This window comes from Vicugna pacos, unplaced genomic scaffold (genome assembly GCF_048564905.1).
Source record: "Vicugna pacos unplaced genomic scaffold, VicPac4 scaffold_20, whole genome shotgun sequence".
Classification (NCBI taxonomy): domain Eukaryota; kingdom Metazoa; phylum Chordata; class Mammalia; order Artiodactyla; family Camelidae; genus Vicugna; species Vicugna pacos.
In genome coordinates, this window is record NW_027328741.1 from 94,366,179 (window position 1) to 94,390,671 (window position 24,493).

The following is a 24,493-nucleotide window of genomic DNA, read 5'->3' on the forward strand; positions in this document are numbered from 1 at the left end:
TTCTGGGAATTTGTCTTTTGTTCAAGGTCATTCAAATTGTTGGCTAGTGGTAATTTCTTATGATGCTATGCATCTCTTCAACATCAGTGGTAATATCTTCTCTTTTATTTCTAGTTTTATTTCTGTCTTTATTTTCTTAGAAAACCTAAAACTTTGTCCAATTTATGTTTAAAACAAACAGACTTAAGTTTGTTTTTTTCTTTTCAATTGTTTCTCTTGTTATTTGCCTTACTCTCATTCATTCAATTTTCTTCTTTATTGTTTCTGTTTTCTCCTTGGTTCTTGATGTGTAAACTTAAGTAGTGTGAATCTTTGTATTTTTTAAATATTAAATATTTAATTTATTTATTTATTTATTTACTTACTTACTTGTTTACTTATTTATTCATTTATTTATCTTTGAATTACTGCCATTAACAATGTGTCAATCTGTGGTGTATAGCACAGTGTAACACTTCATGGATACATTTGTGTGCCTATTAAAGTATACTTCACAATATTTAACATAATGCCCTGTGTCATACAAAAGACATTTTGAAAAAATCTATTTTTATATATAGTGGATAACATTTATAAATCTACAGCTCCCAAATATATCCTCTCCAAGCCCTTTCAGCAGTAACCATAAGATTATTAAGCAGATCTGCATGTGTGTTTCAGTTTTGTAGATGAAATCATAGTGTTCTTATCCAAATTTTTTTTTTAAGTTTCTGCATACATCATGTCATGTGTCATTTTTCTCTCTCTTTCTGGCTTACTTCAATTAAAATGACACATTATGGGGGCATCAATTTTGCTGCAAATGTCATTATTTTATCGTTTTTAAGGCAGAATATTATTTCACTGTGTAAATAGGGCATAAATTCTGTATACTTTTATATGTTGATGAACAATTAGGTAGCTTCCATTTCGTGGTTGTTGTATATAGCACTGCTAAGGACATTGGGGTGCAGGTGACATTTTGAATTAGGGTTCTCTTTGATATATACCCAGAAGTGGGTTTGCTGGATCATATGTTAAGTCTATTTTTATTCATTAGAGGAATCCCCATCTTGTTTTCCACAGTGACTGCACCTATCTACATTCCTACCAACAGTGTAGGAGGGTTCCCTTTCTCCACAGCTTCCCCAGCATTTATTGAATTATTTGAATGATGGCCATTGTGACTATTGTGAGTTGATACTTCATTATAGTATTGAATTGCCGTTCACTGATAATGATAGTGAGCAATTTTTTTTCAAATATCTGTGTGGCATTTGTATGTCTCTAATGGAGAATTGCTTGTTTAGGGCTACTGCCCATTTTCAGATTGGGTTTCTTGTTTTTCTAGGTATTACTATTAGTTTGTATGAACTCCTTATAAATTGGAAATTTAGCCTTTGTCAGTTACATCACTTCTAAATATTTTCTTTAAACCTGTAAGATATCATTTTGCTTTGTTTATGGTTTCCTTTGCTGTGCAAAAGATTATAAGTTTAATTAGGTCCTATTTATTAATTTTGCTCTTACATCCATTACCTGGGTAGGCTGTTCTAGGAGATCATTGCTGAGAATTATCTCAGAGTGTTTTGCGTATGTTTTCTTCTAGATGATTTACTGTGTATTGCCTTACATTTAAGTCTTCAAGTAATTTTGAGTTTATTCTTGTGTATGGAGTGAAAGAGTGTTCTAACTTCATTGCTCTGATGCTGCTATTCAGTTTTCCCAACACCAGTTGGCGAAGAGAGAGCATTTTCTGTGTCATATTCTTGGCTACTCTGTAAAATATTAATTGAGCATAGGCCTGTAGATTTATTCCTAGGCTCCCTTTTCTGTTCCATTGGTCCATATGCCTGTTTCTGTACCAATATCATGATGTTTTGATTATTGTAGCTCTGCCATAGTGTATGGAGACCAGGCAGGTTATTCCTCCAGCCTCTTTCTTTGTCTTCAATTTTGTTTTGGAAATTATGGATCTTTATTGTATCTATATAAATCATATGATCATTTGTTTCAGTCCTAAAAAGAAATGTTTTGAATAATATGATAGGAACTCAGATAATGTATGTAGATTGCCTTGGGTAGTATGGCCATTTTAACAATATTATTTCATCCATTACGAGACCATTGGGTATCTTTTCAATTCTTCAAATCTTTCTTGATTTCCTCAATCAATGTTTTCTTGTTCTCCACGTAAAAGTCATTCACCACCTTGGTCAGAGTTATTCTTAAGCATTTTGTAATTTTTGGTGCAGTTATAAAAGGGGTTGTTTCTATACTTTGTTTTCCTGTTGATTCAATGGTAGTGTAAAGAAATGTAATTGGTTTTTGTACATTACTCTGGCTACATTGCCCAGTTCCGTTTATAGCCTAAGTATTTTTTTGTGAAGCTTTTACAGTTTTCTATATATACTGTCATGTCTGCATATCGTGGCAATTTTACATCTTCTTTTCCAGTCTGAGTACTTTTATTTCTTTTTCTTGCCTGATCGTTGTGGCTAGGAATTCCAAGACTACATTGATTTCAAATTGTGACAATGGGCTTCCTTGTCTTGTCTCAGGTTTTTGTGGGAAGGGTTCCAGTTTTTCACCATTGAGTATTCAGCTGAATTTATGTTTGTTATAAATAGCTTTCATTATATTGAGACATGGTCGCTCTATGCCCACTGTGATAAGAGATTTTATTGCAAGTAGGTTTTAAATTTTATTAAATGCTTTTTCTGCATCTACTGAGATGATCATATCGTTTTGTCTTCTCTTTTGTTGATATGGTGTATCACTATTGATTGATTGATTTGCATATTTTCAACCATCCTTGTGTTCCTGGGATGAACCTGACTTGTCCATGGTGCATGATCTTTTTTAACATGATTTTGGTTTCTGTTTGTTAATAATTTCTCAAGAACTTTTACTTCAATATTTATCAATGTTATTGGCATATAGTTTTCTTTTTGGGGTAGTGTCTTTGTGTGCTTTTGGTATCGGGTTGATGTTGGCCTAATGGTGTGAGATTGGGAGTACTCTCTCCATATCAATCTTTTGGAAGGTTTGAGGAGGACTGGCATGGATTTTTCTTTGTATGTTTGGTCATATTCCCCAGTGAAACTATTTGGGTTTGAATTTTGTTTGCAGAGATTTTTTTATAATATTGATAATTCTATTCCATTTATGGTGATCTGTATGTTCAAATGGCTAACTTCTCCTTGATGGTATATTTGTGGGCTGAATTTTTCCAAAAACTTTTTCATTTCTTCCTGGTTGTCCAGTTTATTTCCACACAGTTACTCATGGTATTCCCTTATGATATTTTGTAAATTTGTTGTTCTCTTTGTAGTTTATCCATTTTCATTTCTAATATTATTTCTGTTCTCTCTCTTTTCTTGTTGGTAAGTCTGTCCAGAGATTTCTCAATTTTGTTTACTATTTCAAAAAGAGATTGATTGAATTTTCTTTTTTTTAATCTCTATTTCAATTATTTCTTACTTGATCTTTATTTTTTCCCCTCTGTCTTTTGACTTTTGATTTTGTTTGTTCTTCTTTTCCTGATTTGTTTACATAGAACGTTAGATTACATATTTGAAATAGTTCTTCTTATTTGAGGATGGCCTTGTCACTATGAACTTCAATCTTAAGCCTGCTTTAACAGTATTCCATAGACTTTGTGTAGTGTATGTCATATTTCTCAAGGTATTTTTTTAATTTCTTCTTTTACTTCAGCACCTGACCCCCTTGTTTTAGTACCATGTTTTTTCATCTGGATGCTGTTATTTTTTCTCCCTGGTTTTCTGTGATTGATTTCTAGTTTCACGGTCTTATACTCACAAAAGATGCTTAAAATAATTTTTATCTAATTAAATTTATTGAGGCTTCTTGAGTGCCTGAGTATGTAATCTTTCATAGAAAATATTCCTTGTGAACAGGAAAAAATATATATTCAGTTTTGGGGAGAAGAACTGTTTTGAAAATATCAAGCATCTCCAATTATTTTATTATGTATTTTAGTATCTTTGTTCCCTTATTAATTTTCTGTGTGAAAGACCAGTCCATTGATGATAATGGGGAGTTATAGTCTTCTACATTGATTCTGTTCCCAGGAATTTCTCAATTTTATCTATTAGTGTTTCCTTTATGTATTTAGGTGCTCCTATACTGAGTGCATATTCCTTAATGAGTATAATATCCCCATTTTGATTTGCTCCTTTAATCAGTATATCATGTCCTTGTTTATCTTTCTGTATGGCCTTTTTTGTAAAATCTCTTTGTGTGAAGTCAGTACTGCTAGTCCTGCTTTCTTGTCATGTACATTTGCATGGAATATATTTTTCGAAATTCTGACTTTCAATTCATGTGTGTTCCTCTTACTATAGTGGGTGTTCTCTATGCTTCATAATGTAGGGTCTTGTTATATTATCCCATCTGACAATAAATATCTTTTGATTGAGGCACTAAGTCCATTAACATTTGTGATAAATATTGATAGACATGTTTATTTCCATATTGAACTTCATTCTCCAGTTGATTTGATATTTTCTTTTTGTTCATTTGTTTTTGTTTCTATGGTTGATAAGTTTACTTTTATAATCTTGGATTCTTTTTGGCTTTGTGACTTCATTGTAAGCTTTTGACTTATGGTTACCTTGTTTTGTATGCATATTGACTTGTAATATATTTGTTTATTTTAACTGATAAGAATACAAATTCAAACCCATACAACAGACAACAGAAACAAGAAGAAAACAGTCTTTATTTTCCTGTTTCATTCTGTGACCCTTATAAATTTTGATCTCTTCTTTTACAACATCATATTTATTCTGTTGTAAGTCATTATATATATTACCTTTCTAATAATGACTTCCTCTTTTCTATAGCATCCTGCTTCTTTTTTATTTATAGTAGATCTTTTTTATTTCTTTTTCTCTTGCTAAATTCTTTAAGTATTTGCTTGTGTGGAAGTTATTTATATCTCTTTCTTCTAAAAGAAAGCCTTGTTTGATAAAGTATATTAGATTACAGCTTTCTTCCATTCAGGAATTTGTCTTGCCACAGCCTTCTGCCTGCTGTATTTGTGTAGGAAACGAGGTTACAAATATTATGTATATAAGTATATATATATGTAAAGAACACATATAAATGAAGTTAACAAATATGGTGAAAAACTATATGTTAAAAAACAGAAAACATTGATAAAGGAAATTAAAACAGATCCAAAGAAATGAAATGATCTCTTATGTTAATGATGTGAAACAATGTGTTTGAAACAAACATGCTACCCAAAGGAATCTACATTTAGTGTGATTCATGTGAAAATACCAATGAGATTTTTCCAGTAAATTGAACAAATAATTTTAAAATTTATATGTAACCACAAAGATCATGAGTTGCCAAAATAATCCTGAAAAAGGGTATTAAATCTAATGGTGTAAAATACTCTGATATTAAACAGTCCTACAAAACTTTAGTAATTAAAGCAAAATGATACTGGCTCAAAAACAGACATCAATCAATAGAAGAGAATAGAACAACCAGATATAATCCCTCACACCTATGATCAATTAACCCATGAAAAAGGAATCAAGAGTATAAAATTAAGAAAAGACATTCTCCTCAATAATTACTGCTGGGGAGATTGAACAGGTAAAAGATTGATTACAATATTTCCTCACATTGTATACAATCCATGAGCACACAATATCTTTCTATTTATTTTGTTTACTTATATTTCTTGCACCTGTAATATATAGATATTTGTTTAGAACTTTTATTTCACTTATGATATTATTCCTATTTTATTCTTTTTGGTATAAATTTACACACAATTGTTTTCCTAATTTCTATTTCTGATAATGTTTTGTTACTATACAAAAATGCAACGGATATTTGTATATTGATTTTGTATTCTGCAAGTTTACTAAGTTTCTTCATTATTTCTAACAGTCACTGGAGGAGTCTATGGAGTTTTCTATGTATGCATATTTATGTCATGTGTAAAAACCACTCCTTTATTACAAGATGAATGAATTTTATAATTTTTCTTGACTAGTAATTCTTCCTAGGACTTCTAGTAGTGTAATTTAGGACTTGTGAAAATGAGCTAATTTTTCTTATTACTGGACCAGAGGAAAACATTCCTGTATGTTAACATTGAACTTGATTTAAGTCATGGGTTTTTCATATATGGTTTTATTATGCTTAGTTACATTCTATCTAAAGCGAATTAAATAATATTTTTATAAAAATGTAAAGATCAGATCTGTCAATAGTTTTCCTATATATTTTGAGATTGTTATATTTGAATTCTTTGTTTCTTAAAAGGATGGTATCACATATGTAAATTTGTGTATGTTAAATAATACTTATAAATCAGGACTAATTGCAACTTAACTATAGTTTATAATACTTATAAAATACCATGATTTCAGGTTGCTTATATTTATTTAGAATGGGATTTACAGATACTGAATGAAAAATTTACATTGTAGCTTGAGGGTACATTTATTTATTAAAAATGTTATCTCTCATTTTGAACTTGGCTTATGTTTAATGGAATTTATTTCTAAATAAAGAATATAAATTTTGGTAGAACTGGATTTACTACAGTTTTCTGATACAGAATATAGCTATTATTTACAATTAGTGCACAAGACAATTGCCTTAAAATGCCGTAAATAATAACAGTACCAACTGTTTCAGGACTGAGAAACATATTGCTTCCTAAAATGAATTACCTGGTCTTTTCCACCCCAACCGACACATACGATTATATCTTTGTTTTTTGATTGTTTGCTTGTTTTCCCCTTAATGGAGGTATTGCTTATTGAACCCAGGATCTTGTGCATAAGTCTATTTATTAACATCATTTTGGAACAATTAGCAGAAGCCACAAGAGTATGGATTATAAAGATGACAAGAAAATTTATTACTTCAAGGGTTGATAAACCTCTGAGTGAAACAATGGCAAAAATAAACATTTGTAAATTTACAATAAGATTGTCTCTTTTTTTAATTTTTAAGATTGTCTCTTTTGCTAAATAATTGTAGAATATTAAATTACTTTTGTTTCAATTATAGCATTGAATTACAATTTAAAACAAAACTACCCCCTTTGGGATTTCTTAAATTGCATTGATTATTTTAATATTTTATTTCATAAATATTAACCATTTTTTCATAATCATACCATATAAACACATATTTATTCTTCTCATGTTTTGAATATAGAGCAACATATTCTAAAGTACACACATAAATATCTGCTTCCAATACCAAATCAAATTAAGTTTCACTTTAATTACAAATGATATTGAAATAGTTATAACTTTTCTGTACATGTTTTAGACAAATTTCATTTAAAATTCCTAAACTTTAAAATAATTTTATATATTTTCTTCATTATTTATACTCTGTTCACTAATATGTTATATATTTGTGTACAAAAGGAAGGAGATTGGTTTTATTTAATAAACCCCAAAATTAAATTGTATAAAAAGATTTTGTGGAGATAATATTTGCAGATGACTCTATAAAAATAAGCATCTTATATGTTTCATTTTAGCTGAATGAGTGAGAAGTAAACACTGGCTGAATGTTACACTTCATTTGCTAGGAGACCAGTCATTTTGTGATGTCACAGCTACTCAGGTTGAGAACCACTCTGATGGCCTAGCAGTTTATCTGTGCAGGCCTGCCAAAGCAGCATTTGAAGCTGCAGTGCTCAAAATCATGCAGATTAGAAAAGTAGCTGTAGAAAAAGTTATATGAAATGGCACATGTTTCTTCAGAAATTCAAGAGGTGTCTCATAAAGATGGACCAACTGGTTAAGGAAATTCTGGTAGATCTCTATTGTGTTATCAAACATTCTCTGGGGATTTGGACTTGAGGTCTATGATTGAAAAAATGGCTTTTTAGACTTTGTCTGAAGAATCCTTGATTAAAAGGCCATGTTACATACATTGTGTCTCTGAACCAGATGAAGATAATGATTTTCGTTCTCTGACATTTCCAAGAAAACTCTGGAAAATGGCTGGAAGTGACCAATATAAACCCATCTGGAGGGATGATAATGGAACTTCCATAGTGATTGATGAAGATGTCTTTAAGAAGGAAGTTTTGGAAAGAAAGGCCCCTTTCAGAATATTTGAAACTGGAAGAATGAAAAGTTTAGTTAGACAGCTTAAGTTTTATGGGTTTAGTAAAGTGCGGCAGAATTTTCAAAGATCGGCATTTCTAGCAGACTTTCTGGCAGAAGAAAAAGAAGTCTCTGTTTTAAGCAAGGTATTCAGAAACTTTAGTTACCACTTCATAACATATATAAAATTTTATTTTGTACATCAATCTATGGTAATATAAATGTAAAGCTAGATTTTGAAAATTGTATAAAATTACTAAGGCTAAAATCCTTTATTTATTCTAAAAAATGAGGACAGTGACTTAAGTATTCACATTATAAGAAACTTTGCTTGCAACTATGAATTTTACCAGAAATCTAAATAAAGGTATTAAAGCTGCTTTTCAAAAGTGGCATTCACCATTACTGCAAATGGTAGTTTCTTAAATTTGATGACTATACTATTTAAATGTGTATTTTCCAAATAAGGAACTTCAAAATATTGTCAGTAATGTTCATATTTTGATGATATTATTTTTGCATAGTAAACATGAAATCTGAGGTTTTATAGGTTAGGCTTATAATAGTGATGTATTTTGGTTTAAATTATTACTGAAATTTTTCTACTTTGGATGTAGCTGTAGTTCTATCATATTCCAAATGTTAAACGAGGCTTTCCTCAGCTTTTAGTGAGAATAAAAAGAAGAGTTGTGATTAAAAATGCCTCTCTGGTATCTTCATTGGCTGAAGATTTCAACAAGAAGCACTCTAAAGCAGTGGGAAATGTGGACAAACATAATTCTGATTTTGTGGGTGACACTAGTGGAGACAGTACATTTTTACCTTCTGTAAATTTAAACATGCATCTAGTAAGAAAGCCCTCTACCAGCCACATAATTGGGGACACAACTACCCCGATCAGAGGTGATATTTCTCCTCCATCATCAATGTCAGTTAGACCACCAGAACAAATTGCAGTGAATCAACGTGCTATTTTAAATCAGTTGACCACTGTACATGGGCACTCTCAAAGCAGCTACATTGAAGCAAATAGCCATGTTGTGAACTTCATTACAACTACAACTTCTACTTCTCAGTACAGCAACTTGTATCCCATACAGAGGAATTATTTTGGACAGATGGTGGGACCTTCTATTTTTCAAATTGATATCACAACATATCTGCCAATGAAGGTCTTTTAACTAAACTTCAACCAGGGAGCAACCCACGGTTTCCAGTGCTATTGATTACTGATACATCAGCTAACTCTCTTTCAAGGCCAACTCATCAGACATCTTCAGTTTATGAAAGTCATCCTAGTCACAACTGATCTACCAGAGGACTATCAGATTATGCAGGATACAAGGATTAAAATTGACGTTGGAAAAATATCTGCAATTTTGTTATTTGAAAAATAAACATAGATGTGTACCTCTATTTACCTTATTTTTTTAAATAGTGTTAAGAGATAAATGGGAGACTAAGTTACAATTTAAAGATAAAAAGAGATACTTGATTGATATGATCATTTAATGGAACAATATGGTAGTTAATTTAAAAAATTTCTTGTAAGGAAGAAGAGAAAATGGAAGAATTTGGAGGAAGACTATAACATGGAGAGAGGGAAAAGTACTAAGTGGTTTCTGGTTCGTCCTGGAATGTATTAAAAGTGTTAAGTTAGGATTGGGTGGAAGGAGAGAAATTCAGAAACCAGCCCTGGGATCATGGTCTCTAATATGTCATCCCTGGAATCATAAGGGTCACATGATGTAGTCTCAGTTGGCACATTCAGCATGTGGTTGAATTTGAGAAGAAATTTTATCTATTGTCTTCTTTGTTCTGTTCTCGAAGCATTCCAATTGTTGCTTTCATTCCCTGCCCTCAAGAGTCTACACTATATTTTCAGTCGATACTTTATTTTGCTTTTATGTTCCATCCAAAGAAAAGCTTACGTCCTCAGGGTGGCTTTTAATGCCTTTCCAACTCTACGCACACGATCTGAACTTAGTTTAGTCATTCCTTTATAAATCTGGCATCTGACTACCTTGGCATATCTTTATGTTTCACTGTATCTGGAGATAAATCCAGGCAAACGCTTGTCAAGTATGTTAGCTGCAACCTCAACACTTTTGCTCCAGCTCATCCTTGGACTTTGGATGTCCTCCTTTAACCTACTTAGACTTTCCCAGTCTCAGCACAGAAACTACCTTCTTCAGAAGTTTTCTGTCTATCACCCTCTCCTTGTCTAACTGGGATACTAGCACAGTAAGCACAGCATTTGCCACAGGATGCATTTTAGTATTTAGTGAATGAAAAATACATGTTGACTTTAAGCAAAATCTACTTTCCTGAAACAACAAATCTCTCATAGTTTTCACAATATTTCGTTATTGTCTTTACTCTTCACCACAAACTAGCAGTTTCCATAGCCCATGGACTAGTCACTCAAGACAGTAAGGGGAGGTAGCTACAGGAGATAAAGTATTATTTTCTTCTTAATTCATGCCTCCTGAGGCCTAAAGCATTCCATTCTCATTTGCTGGATTTTTTCCTGACTCTTCATCACCCACCCACCCCAAAATAGCTGATTCTCTTCATCATATTAATAACTATACTGACCTCTAATTTATTTACTTCTTAGAATCAGAGCTTTGCCCAGAAGAGACCGTGCTAATGCAAACATTTAATGTAGGTTTATGCACCCCACATAACTTGTGCCCCTTCTAACCTTCACAAAGGAAGTATCAAAGAGGTACTAGACCCTTGGTTGAGGTGGTCGTATTAGGTAACCAAATTGCAACCTAAAATGTGTGGACTAGAAGGAGGTGAGTGTGGTGAATTTAAAAATTTGTCCAACTGCATGAGTACCAATTTTCTGCAGATATTAGGAAATATAAAATATTCATGGAAGAATTTGTCTATTTCTTATTAATTTTAAATAAAAGGTGAAGGATTTTCAGAATGTGAAATGCCCTGAAATGCTGGAAAAATTGTAGGCAATGTCAGGTTGTCTAAGGCTTCTGCTCATAATCATGCAGCCAGTGTTAACTGATAAGACTGGAATGGCAACATTGAGTCCTGAAAATATGTCACCAGTTGTGAAGAAAGACTTTGATTATCTGGAGAAAGGGCAAATGGGCCAGGGTAAACTCTTGCAGCATTCCACCAATATGACCTTTTCCAAGAGAAGAAAAGAGACCACTTGCAGCAGGAGATCTGTGTCTGGACAGCAGTGGTTGTTCCTACAACAGAATCATCAAGCTTTTAAATTTGTCAGCACAACTCTGATCGTGGCTATTTTATTGCTTACATTAGTAGGCTGGGGTTAAGATGGACTGGTTCAGCAGCTATTTTCCACTTCTCTTATCAGACAGTGGGTCTTACCATGATCATTTTAACAAGGTTCTATAATGATAAGTCAAAAGCTACAGTTTACTTTTAAAATTAGAATTCCTAAAGAAGAATATTGCTGGTTTCTCCATCTATAGTTTTCTACCTCGGAAATGCTAGACTATTGGCAAAAGTAGAAATGTTGTCTGGTGTTTGAAATCTATCCTCTGAGCTCTGTCCACAGAATTCTTACCACTAAATACTACAAATCTGTCTACCACTGTGTGTGTGTGTGAAGATGAATTGTTAAGCAGTAACTAAGTTTGTCTAAGTTAGGTCATCAGTAAATTACTATTTTGCATCTGGCAGAATTTCGGTGAATTAATAGTTTCATTGAGCCACCAGATTTTCTTCTGATTATGGAGAGGTAGATTATATTTCACCCAATATACTAATTGTTGCCTGTTTATTGAATCCCGAGCTGATGCTAGGGCCAAGCCACTGAACCCTTGAATGGGACTGAGGCAAATACATTCTCCAGTCCCCAGAGCCCAGCACAGGACTGTGTCTCCTTTTTAATTTATGCTAAATATCAATTTTTTTCCTTTTAATTCTCATTGTTGACACAACTTATTTTATCTTTGAACACCCTTGACTAATTTATAGAGACTGAACCCCGGATTTATTCCCTTTAAGCTACAAATTGCAATAACCTTTGTTTACTTGGACTACCTGGATTAGAGTGAGCGTAGTCATCATTTTGAAAGCAGTACTCAGTACTAAAAATGCAGAACCTTTACATTCTTTGCCCAGCACGTGAGCGATAATGTATGTTGTGGATCACAGTTATTATCCTCACATCCCATAATGCAACCATGGGAAAACAGCACATTGTTATCCAAAATCAAGTCTTTGTCAGTATTGCATTCCCAATGCAAAACAGTTAAGAATTGTAGGAGTTCTGAGATTTTAACATTCTGAGATTTTTAGCAACCTAGCATGTTCATTTCTTACAGATGCTCTTGTGGAAATGAGACTTTTGGTCTGAGACAGTGAACTTTATCACTTACAGCAAGAGCAGTCAGTTTTAAATTTGTATCCATTCCCTAATCTCAGATGAATACACGCAATGAAATTTTGTTGCCTACAGAAGCAGCGGGTTCTTAACATGAAGAAAGTTTAAGGCATGGTAAACCACTAATTTTATTCGTATCCTTATGTATAATTTATTAGAATCACTTATTTATTAGTATCTTTACCTAGGATAAGTATCATGACTAAAGTTTACTTGATGCAAAAAGAATCATGAGAAATGACATGGAAAAAAGTGACCATTGACTTTCCCTATTTTCTTCCACTTTTATTGAGATATAAATGGCTTAAAACATTGTGTAAGTCTAGGTGCACAGGATAGTGATTTGATTTACAAATATCATGAAATATATATCATAGCAACTTTAGGGAGAATTCATTATCTCATTTAGATAAATTTGTAAAGAAATTAAATTTGTCTTTTGGTTGTGATGAGAAACTTTATGGTCTACTCTCTTAACAACATGATATAGAACATAAAGCAGTATTAATTTTAATTTTCATGTTATTACGGCGCATTCCTGGAACACGATTATTTTACGACTGGATGTTTATAGCTTTTGAATACATTAACCAAATCCTCCTTTCCCAATCCCTGCCTCTGTTAACTACAAATCTAATTTTTTTCTATGTGTATGTTTGTTTGTTTTTGAAGTGTACTTTAATCTATACAACTGTGTTAGTTTCTCTTACACAACATACTGTTTGCTGTTTTCAATATAATTCAATCAGATCACCAGAATATATCTAGTTATGATATGTTGCTATTTAAAGTTATTTAATAGTTATTGGCTATTCCCCATAGAGTACATTTCTTGACCCTGAATCATTTAATTTGCAACTGGAAAATTTTCTTTCTTAATTTCCTCAAATTTTCTTTTCCACACCCCATTTCCCTCCTTCTTGTGAACAACCTGTTTCTTTCTATATCTATAATTCCTTTTCTGTGTTGTTATGTTCATTTGTTTTAAATTCCAAATATGAGTAAAATCATTCAGCATTTTTCATTCAATTTCTGACTTATTTCACTGAGCATATTACCCTCTTGGCCAATCCTTTTGTTGCAAATGGCAAGAACTTATTTTTAGAGCTGAGTAATAACCCATTGTATTTTTATGTGTGTGTGCATATATATATATATATATAGTGCATATATATATATAGCATATATATATATAAATTGTGTGTGTGTGTATATATATATAGATTAATCTGTACTTAAGATGGGTATATATATATAGTATAAACACACATCTTCTTTATCCATCATCTATTGATGAGCAATTAATTTGCTTCTATATCCTGTCTATTGAGGATAATGCTGCAGTGAATATAGGGTTGAATTTATCTTTTCTAATTAGTGTTTTTATTTTCTTGGAATAAGTATCCCGATATGTATATTTTGGATTATATTTCATAATTAATTTTTATTTAAAGCTCCATTTTGTTTTCCACAGTGGCATCACATATTTACATTTACTCCAGCAGTGCATCAGGTTTGTTTCTCTTACATCCTAACCAACAGTTATGTTTGTTATCTTTTTGATAATAGTCATTCGGCCAGGAGTGACATAAAATCTCACTGTGTTTTGGATTTGCATTTTTCTGATGTTTAGTGATGTTGATCGGTTTCATGTGCCCAGTGGTTACATTTCCCCCACTGTATATTCATTTTTTGTAATGGGCTTAATGACCATAACTGTCTGATTTCATTTTCAGGCATTCTGTTGTGTTCCATTATTCTGTATGTTCTGTGCCACTACCATATTCGTTCTAATACTGCAGCTTTGTATTATAGTTTAAAATCAGGGACAGTGATACATCCTCTTTGTTTTTGTTAAAGATGTTTCTCTTTTTAGTTTGTTTGTTTTCTTTCCTTTCTTTTTATTTTAGTGATTTCATCTCTTTTGGGTTTACATGTAAATTTTAAAATTATTTTTTGTAAGTGTCAGATAATGCCCTTGGTATTTTGATAGGCACTGAATTTAATTTGTGTATTTCCTTGGCTTATTCTGTCATTAAACAATATTTTTTTCCTAATCAATGAACACAGTATATCCTTTTACCTGTTTGCATTATCTTCAATTTCTGTTATACATATTTTATAGTTTTCTGAGTACAGTTTTTTACCTCCTTGGTTGGATATATTTCTTGATTTTTTTTTGTAATGCAACTGTAAATGAGACAGTTTCCTCACTTTCTCTATCTGTTAGCTTGTTGTTAGTGTGCAGAAATGCAAGATTTCTTTATGTTAATTTTGCATTCTGAAATTTTACCAAATGCATTGAAAAGCCCACATAGTATTGTGGCATCTTCTTTCAGATTTCTGTTTAAAGTATTTCATGTGCAAACAGATATTTTTACTCCTTTTCTGAAATAGCTATATTTTATTTACTTTTATTTTGGATAGCAATGGCTAGAATTTCCAATATGATACTGAATAACAGTGGAAAGAGTGAACAATCTTGTCTTCTTTCTGCTCTTACAGCAGATGCTTTCAGCTTTTCAGTGAGTGTCATGTTAGCTGAATACTTGTCATATGCGACCTTAAATATGTTGAGATATGTTTCCTCATACCCATTATGAGGAGAAATATAATCATAAATATATACTGAATTTGTCAAAACATTTTATGTCCCTTTGAAGTGACAATATAATTTTTATTTTTCAATTAGTTAGTTTGTTGTATCATATTGATTAATTTCTGGATAATGAATCACTTTTGCATACCTGGCATAAAAGGAACTTAATCATACTGTATAATCCTTTTAATGTATTGTTTGCTTTGCTAATATTTATTGATGATTTTTTCATGTATGCTTGTAAGTAGTATTTAAACTGTAATTTTATGTGGTATTTGTTCCTGTTTTGGTAGTAGTGTGATACAGAATGATGGGTTAGGAAGCCTTCTTTCCTCTGCAAGTTTTTGGAATTCTCTGAGAAGGATAGATGATAGCTCTTCTTTAAATGTTTGGCAGAAGTCACCTGTGAAGCTGTCTATGCCTTGAATTTTATTTCTTGGGAGAATTTGTTTAATTACTTATTCAATTTCATTAGTGATAATCTGTTAATATTTTCTACTTCTCATTCCATTCGGTAGATTATGCCTTTCTAAGAAATTGGCCATTTCTTCTAGGGATTCCATTTTAATTGGCAAATAATTTGTTGTATCATCTTATGATGCTTTGTGTTACTTTGATATAAGCTGTAACTTCTCATTTATTTTGGAGCTTTTTAATTTGTACTCTCTTTTTTGCTCATGATTCTCTTTAAATTTTATCAGTTTTATTTATCTTTCAAAGGCCATTATGTAGTTTGTTTAGATGTTTCTATTTTAAATCTTTATTTTATATATTTATGTTTCGACCTTTCAGCTGTCTTTGTTTCCACTAACAAGTTTGTTTATTATTTTGCTTCATCTTTTGTTTGAAAGATTATGTTATAAGAGAGAGTTGTTTCTTATTTGTAGAAGTCGGATTGTTTTGCTATAAGCATCCCTATTAATATTGCTTTTGCTATAACACATGGAATTTGTTTTGTTGTTATATTTCTTTATGTATTTTTTCTTTGATTTATACGGCAACCCATTGGTTGTTTAATCTTGTATGAATTATCCTCCACACTTTACAATTTTTCTCAGGTTTTCTTCTTTTATTATATTTCTATTCTCACATAATCCATATGTTTCTTCACAAAACAAGGTGAAAAATAATAAAATTTTTACTGAATTCTGAAAGACCCAAATTTTCTAAAATTATCTTTGAAAAATGAACAAAGCTGTGGTTATTATCCTCCCTGAATTTAGAACATACTACAAATTTACAGTAAGCAAAAGATCAAAATATTTCACTAAAAGAGTCACATAGATCAATGGAACAAAATAAAGAGTCCTTAAATAAACACACAAACATATGGTCAATTTGTCTACATGAAGGACGCAACAGTATACAATGGAAAAAATGCAGTCTCTTCAACAATTAGTTCTGGGAAAACTGGACATTACAGGTAAAAGGAAGATGTAAGAGCACTTCCTTACATAGTATACAAAATAAAATAGAAATGGATTAATTTCCTAAATGTAAAACCTGAAACTATGCAATTTATGAACAAGAATAGGAACAGCATTGCCTTTGTGAAAATCATAACAATATTTATTTTTGATCTATCTCCTAATTAAAAAAAGGAAAACAAACAATAACAGTTTTTAATTATACTGAGGAAAAAATAGATGTACTATGTGATACAGTGATTCCACTTCTTGTATAAGTGTGAAATGCAAAAACTTTTGCAGAGCAAAGGAAACATTCTGTAAGACTTATCACAACACACAGAATAGAAAGAAGAATTTCAGACTATGAAACTCACAAAGTGTTAATATCCATAATGTATATATAGTATTTTAGACTCATTATTTAAAAAACAAAGACCCCAACTTAAAAACAGTAGAAGGATCTCCATGGAAACTTTTCAAAAACAGACATGTTGATGATTTTCATGGATATAAAAAGAAATATAATGTTGCTATTCATTAGGAAATCATAAATCAAAACCAGAATGAAATACTATCTCACAGCAACCAAAATTGTTATTAAAAAAGTCTTCAAATGACAAACATTAATATGAATGTCGATAAAAGGGAACCCAAGTACACTGTTGGTGGAAATATAAATTGAGGCATCCACTATTATAAAAGTGTGGACAGTGCTAAGTAAACTAGAAACAGAAACATTATATGTTGCAGCAATTCCAGTTTTTTTATAAACCTATAAGTAATGTAAACATTAACTTTAAAGGATATATTACCCTCAAAGTTCTTAACACCATCATTTATAATAGCCAAGGATAGAAGCACAAATCAACTGCCCATCAACAGATGATTGGCTGAAGTAGATGTGAGGTATAGATAACATAATAAATACTTAGTCATTGTCATATCAAAAAATAAAATTCTGCCATTTGGAACAATGTAACGGGACCCAGATACTGTTGCACATAGGAAAATAAGTCATACAGAGAAAAACACTCTATGTTATCACTTTCATGAGGAAACTAAATATATAAGAGAGATAATCATAAAAAAAAGGAACAGAATCACATATATATGTGTAGTGTACCAAGTAGTGGTTTCTACTGGGGACAGGGAAGAAGGATGGGGAAGACAGAAATATGCAAGCTACTAGTTATAAATTAGAGAAGCAAGAGGGCTATATTTACAGCACAGAGCAAGATTTTAATAATTTAATTGATTTTAAAGAATTTAGAGGCATATATTATACTAAAATGTTCATGCATTTGGGAAAAATATTGAAGAAAAGAACCCAAGAAAAACAAAATATTTTGTAGTACTCTGATATTAAGGGAGGTGATTAGTTCACTTTCTTTACTGTTCTTATAATGTCCTTATTAGAATTTAACTTTTAAATGTAAAAGTTTAAACTTTGAATAAAGTGACATATGTTTAAACTATTTCTGTCTCTCCCTTTAAATCTACAGTCAGTGAAACGGTCACATCTCAGCAAAAATAACTACAACACAAAACAATACTCCAGAACACATGTGTACAGCTGAAGTTTGGTGGGCTAAAACACAAAATGATGGCTGATCTGAGGGAAGAGACCAGTTGGTGCCTTCAACCAAGGCCCACTTACTAGGGTATCTGAGCCCAGAGTTTCAGAGTACCCAGTAGAAACAGGGTCTCAATGGTTCACACAGCTTCAGCCTCCAACTGCACCAGTACTCATGGTCACAGGTAACTAGGAGGGAGTCACAATGCAGACAGAATTTCCATCCTTTTGACACTCAGACATTCATGACACTCTCCCTACTTCCCATTCACGGTGGTGGAGAAAATATACCTTGCAACATTGGACATGGCAATGGCACTTGCCTGATTCCAACTATCCACCTGTCTTTACACCTTTCCTCAATGTGTGCACTCAATCTTAAGGGATATCAGATAAAAGGAAGGGTTCACCGGCCCAGTGACAACAGTGGCATTAACTACCAGATTTGTCTAAGAAGTGACAATGTAAGCAATCTTTTATCCAGACAGTAGCGACTTGAAAGTGTCATTTTGAAATATTATCAGAGGTATCTCAGATAAGTAAAACCAAACAAGGACTCCAAAGCACAATCTGTTTTTTAGGGTCATCAGAGCAATAATTTACCAGGATCATGACCAATCACAGCAACAATATAGGGCATGCACACACACAGATACACAAACACAGAAACTGACACAGACACAGACACACACGCACAGGCAAACGCACTCACAGATGAACACACACACACACAATATCAACCCTGCAGCAAACAAATAAAGGTCATGGAATATTGCCGTATAACTAATAGAGAATCCAAAGTGTTGTCATACAGAATCTCAATACAAAATACAAAACTCAGAAAGCAGATTAGTGAGCTCAGGAATAAAATAAATGATGATAAGGAATACATTATCTAATAGACTGAAACTATGAAACAACCAAACATTATTGGAAGACCAGATGAACTTAATAAATGATATGATTTATGCAACAGAAAGCATTGGAAGAAGACTGTCTTGTGGAAGAGAGATTAGCAAATTCACCAATACAAAACAAGAAATGATAGGAGAGGGCTGAGATATAAGATATTAAAAAGTGAGGAAATTCTAAAATAGCCATCGGACTTCTTCAAGAAGTTCACATTAGAGTAAATCCTGGAAGGAGGAGAAAGTTAGAAGGCAGCTGATGGTTTAATTAAAGTTGTAATAGTTGATAACTTCCTGAACCTGTGTAAGGAACTGACATACAATTCCATGAGCCAACACAACACCAATAATTTTAAGTCAATGAGACCTTCTACAAGATATGTCATATGCAAATTGGCAAGTCAATGCCAGAGAAAAATTTTAAAGGCAGCCAAAATAGTTATGTTGAACTACATAGGAATCCCCATCAGGCTATCAGCAGATTGCTGAGCAGAAAACATACACCAAGGGTAATTAAAATGACATTTTCAAACTACTGAAATAAGAAATCTCTCACCCAAGGATACTCTACCTTGCACAGTTATCACTTAGGTGTAAAGTAAAAATAAAGAATATACCAGACAAACAAACATGAATGAGATGGAAAAAAGAAAACCGAGACACATTACAAGAGGTTCAGAAAAGAGCTATTCTAAGAAAAACAAAATGGCAAATATGCACAAAACATTGAACAAAATACTAAGCAGAGACAATGAGAAAGTTGCAACTGTTTCTTTGGTTATGTTTTTAAATGCTACTATTCTATATGAACTAATGAGAGAAAAATAGTAATTCAGTTGCAATAGATATAGGTACCTCAATCTAGTAACTTGTTCACAACAGAAATAGAAATAATTTGGGTCAGTAATCATAAAAAGTAATGAGTAATAATAAAATAATATTAAAGGAAGATGCTATCAGCGGAAAAAGGGCTAAATTATACATGAGATTTTTTATTTTTAATTGAAGTACAGTAGATGTACTATATTGTGTAGTTTCAGATGTACAGCATAGTGATTCCAACCAATTATTAGATTAGATTGCATTATAAATTATTACAATAATTGTAACATACAATTATTATAAGTTATTGTGTCTAATTCCCTAATCTATACACATTATCCTTGCTGCTTATATCCTTTATGTATACTATTTTTACCTGTCAGTTTCCTACCATTGAATCGTGTTTCCCTTCCCCTTTGGTAAACATAAATTTTTTCCCATATCTTTCAGTCTGCTTCAGTCTTGTCTATCTAATCTCTCTATCTCTCTACCATGTCTCTATCAATCTATCTATCTATCTATCATGTGCCTATGTATCTATCCTTCTATGTATCTACTTATCTGTCATCTATCAATAGATAGCTATAGGTAGATGTACACAGATATTTGTTATTCTTAGACTTCACATTTAGATTATATTATATACTTTTGTCTTTTTCTAAGTTATTTCACTAAGCACAATATTTACTAGGTCCATTCATGATGCTGAAACAGCCATGTGTTATATTTTTCATGGCTGAGTATTATTCCATTGCATATTTATAGAACCATCATATCTACTTAAGTCCATAGTCTACTGTGGGCTCTTGGATTGCTTCCATGTCTTGCATATTATAAACAGTGCTGTTGTGAACATTGGTTCTTCTCAATTTAGGGTTTCTTCCTCAGATTTTTCCTAGGATATATGTTACTGTTTCACATGGTAGTTCTGTTTTAGGTGTTAAAGAAATCTGAATACTATTTTCCATAGAAATTTTACCAATTTACAATTCTACCAAGAGTATACAAGTGATTCGTTTCCTCCACATCATCTCCAACAGTTTCTATTTGTAGACTTTTTGATAATAGCCATTTGACAAGTGTGAAGTGATGACTTATTGTGGTTTTGAAATGCTATTAACTAATAATTAGTAATGTTGAGCATTTTTATCACTTGCCTGTTACTCATCTGTATGTTTTCTTTGGAAAAATATTAACTCAGGTACTCTGCTATTTTTTGATTTGGTTTTTGTCTTTCACATTGAGTTGTGCAAATTAAATCCATATTACATCTATTAACTTACATCTATTTCACCCTGGTCAATTGCATTTTTTGCAAATATGTTCTCCAATTACTTAGGCAGTGTTTTCATTTCGTTCAAAGTGTCCTTAGGTGTGCAGAAGTTTTCAAGTTTATTTAGGTCTCACTTGCTTATCTTTGCTTTTATTTCTTTTGCCTTAGGAGACTGATACAAGAAATTATTCCTACGATATATATCCAATAGTGTATCACATATATCACCTTCTAGAAGTTTTATGGTGTCAGGACTTACATTTAGGTCCTTAAAAAACTTGGAGTTTATTTTTATATATGTCAGGGAACGCTCTCATTTCACTGTTTTACATGTAGATGTCCAGCTTTCCAAAAACCATCCATTGACAAGACTGTCTTTTCTCCATTGTGTACTCTTGCCTATTTTATCATTGATTCATTGCTCATAGGTGTGTGGAATTATTCCTAGGCTCTCTATCTGATTTTATTGATTATATCTCTGTGCCAATGTCATGCTGTTTTTATTACTGTAGTTTGTAGTATAGTAAGGAATCCAGGAAGTTTATACCTCCAGATTTGTTGTTTTTTCTCAAGATCATTTTGACAATTTTAACGGTTTCATGTAAAACTTAGAGTTATTTATTTTCTGCTTCTGTTGGAAATATTACAGCTTCATAACAGGAATTGCACTAAATTTGTATGTTTCTTTGTGTAGCTCGGCCATGTTAACAATATTAACTCCTTCAATCCAAGAGCACAAGACATCTTTCCATTTTTATGAATCATTTTTAATTTCTTTGCCAATGTTTTTTAAGTTTCAGTGTTTAGATGTTTCATATATGTGGTTACATTTATTCCAAGGTTTTCGGGGTAATGGGATTTTAAATAGTATTGCTCTCAACGTCCAATTTAGGGTATCTCATAAATAACATGTAGAAATGTAAGAGAAAACTTTACATTAATCTTGTACCCTGCTCCCTTGTTGAAATTATTTATTGTTGCTATTAGTCTGTGTGGAGAACTTAGGACTCTATATAGATTGTTATGTCATCATTACTGGTGCCAATTTTGCCTCTTTCTTTCAATTTTGCATTTATTCTTCTTTTTTCTTTCCTTTTCCTTTCTTCTTTTACTATAGAACAGAAGTGCTGAGAGTAGGAATCCTTGTCTTGTTCCCGAATTTACCCAGAATGTTTTCAGCTTTTCCCCTAAGTATTATAAATTGTTATAAATGGCCTATAGTATGTTGAGGGATGTTCACATTATACTCTCTTTCATGAGAGTTCTGATCATGAATGTATGTTGAATTTTGTCTAATGCTTTTTCTGTGTGTATTGACATGGTCCTGTTCATTTTGTCCTTCCTTTATTAAATACGTGTCATGCTGATTGACTTGTGTATGTTTAATCATCCCTGTGACTCTGGAAGGAATCCAACTGATCATCAAGTATAATCCTTTCTATGTATTGCTGGATTAATTTGTTGATGTTCTGTTGAGGATTTTTTAATGTATATTAACCAAGGATATTGGCTTTATATTTTCATTTCTTTTTTTGGTAGTGTCTTTGGTTCTGTTATCATGGTATTGGAGGCGTCATAGAATAACTTTGGGAATTTTCCTTCCTAATACATTTTTTGAAATAGTTGAGAGGAAAGAGGTTTTAGTAAAGGCATCCAGGCATTTTGTTCAAGGGGTGTTTCTAAAACTATAGACTTTATTTAAATTATACTGATTGCTCTTTTCAAGTTTTCAGTTATCTTTTTATTCAGTGTTGGCAGGCTGTATGTTTCAAGAAATTTGTCTCTTTAAGGTCGTCCTGTTGGTTGTCACGTAACTGCTCAGGGTGCTTTCATAATCTTTGCATTTCTGTACTGTCAGATATTATTTCTAATATTTCATTTATTATTTTGTTTGGGTCGAACCTGTATTTCTTGATAAGCCTGGCAAAAATGCTTATCAATTTATTAATATTTTTAAGAAAAAATAGCTGTTGATTTTATGAATTTTAACTTATTTTTTAATTTTTATTTTATTTATTTTCAACCTAATCATCAAAGATTACTCATTCTACTGCCTTTGCATTTTGTTTGTTCTTATATCTAGTTATTTCAGTTGGTAAGCTTTATCCTTCCTGTGAGGTTTTCATTTTTCCTCATAGAAGGCCTCAATTGTTCTAAGCTTCCCTCTTAGATTTGCCTTTACTGCATCCCATACATTTGATGAAGTTGTGTTTTCATTGTAATTTGTCTCCAGGTATGATTTTATTACCTCTTTGCTTTCATAATTGACCTTGTTTTATTTTATTTTTTTAAAGGATGAGGTTTAATCTCATGTTTGTGCTTTTCCTGTTCTTTCTAGAGTTGATGCATAGATTCATAATTTTGTGTATGGAAAAATACTTGCTGTAATCTGTATTTGTTAAAAGTTCCTGAGGCTCATTTCATGACATAATATGTGGTTAATTCCTTAGATAACATGCTGTGCACACTTGAGAAGTTTATGTGTTCTCCTTTTCTGATGCAGTGTCCAATATCTCAGTTAGGTTCAAATGATCTAATATGCCATTAAGACCTCTGTTTCCTTACAGATATTCTTTCTGGAGGATATGGCCATCAGAATAGTGAGGTGTTCAACTCATCTACATAATTGTTTCATAATGAATTAATTCCTTCATTTCTACTAATATTTCTTTTTATACTTAGGATCTACGGTGTTGGGTCCATATATAATTTAATGAGTGTAATACTCTATTTTTATATTGATCTCTTTCTGTTAATATAATCTCATATTTATCTTGCATTGTGGCCCTTATTTTAAAACGTATTTTGTATGAATTGAGCATTGCAAAATGCACTTTCTTGTCGTTTCCATTAAACATCTTTTCCATCTGTCTCCTGGTTGTGTTTATATTCCACCATAAAGTGAGACTTTTGTGGGGGAAGTGAAGATGATGGAGCAGAAGGATGCTCATAGCTCACCCTTTCCCACAAATGCACCAAGACTCACATCCACAGACCTACTCAGCTAACCAGAAAACCTACAGAACTCTGATAGTACACTGTCCTCTTCAAAAGATAAAAATGCAAAATATCTTGTAGAAGAAAATGAAGAAAGAAAGAAGAAAAGGCAAAACAGATTGAGACACATCCCACAGGGAGGGAGCAGCAAAGAAGGCCTGGTGCTTATTCACTGGGTCTCCCCTCTCCAACTGAGAGTTCAGCAGGATGGAGGGGGATCCTCCAAGAATTGGAACTCTATAGAGTACAAGTACTAAGTTAAACAGGCAGTGAGGATCCCTGTGACAACCAGCCCAAGAGGCATCCTGGCAGCTGGGGGGAGGGCCATGCTGCCTGAGCTGGGTGGAAGATGAAGATGGCTGCACTGAGGCACCCCGGGGGAATTGAGGGGGCTGTGCACCATTGCTGTGGGTTCATAGGGCA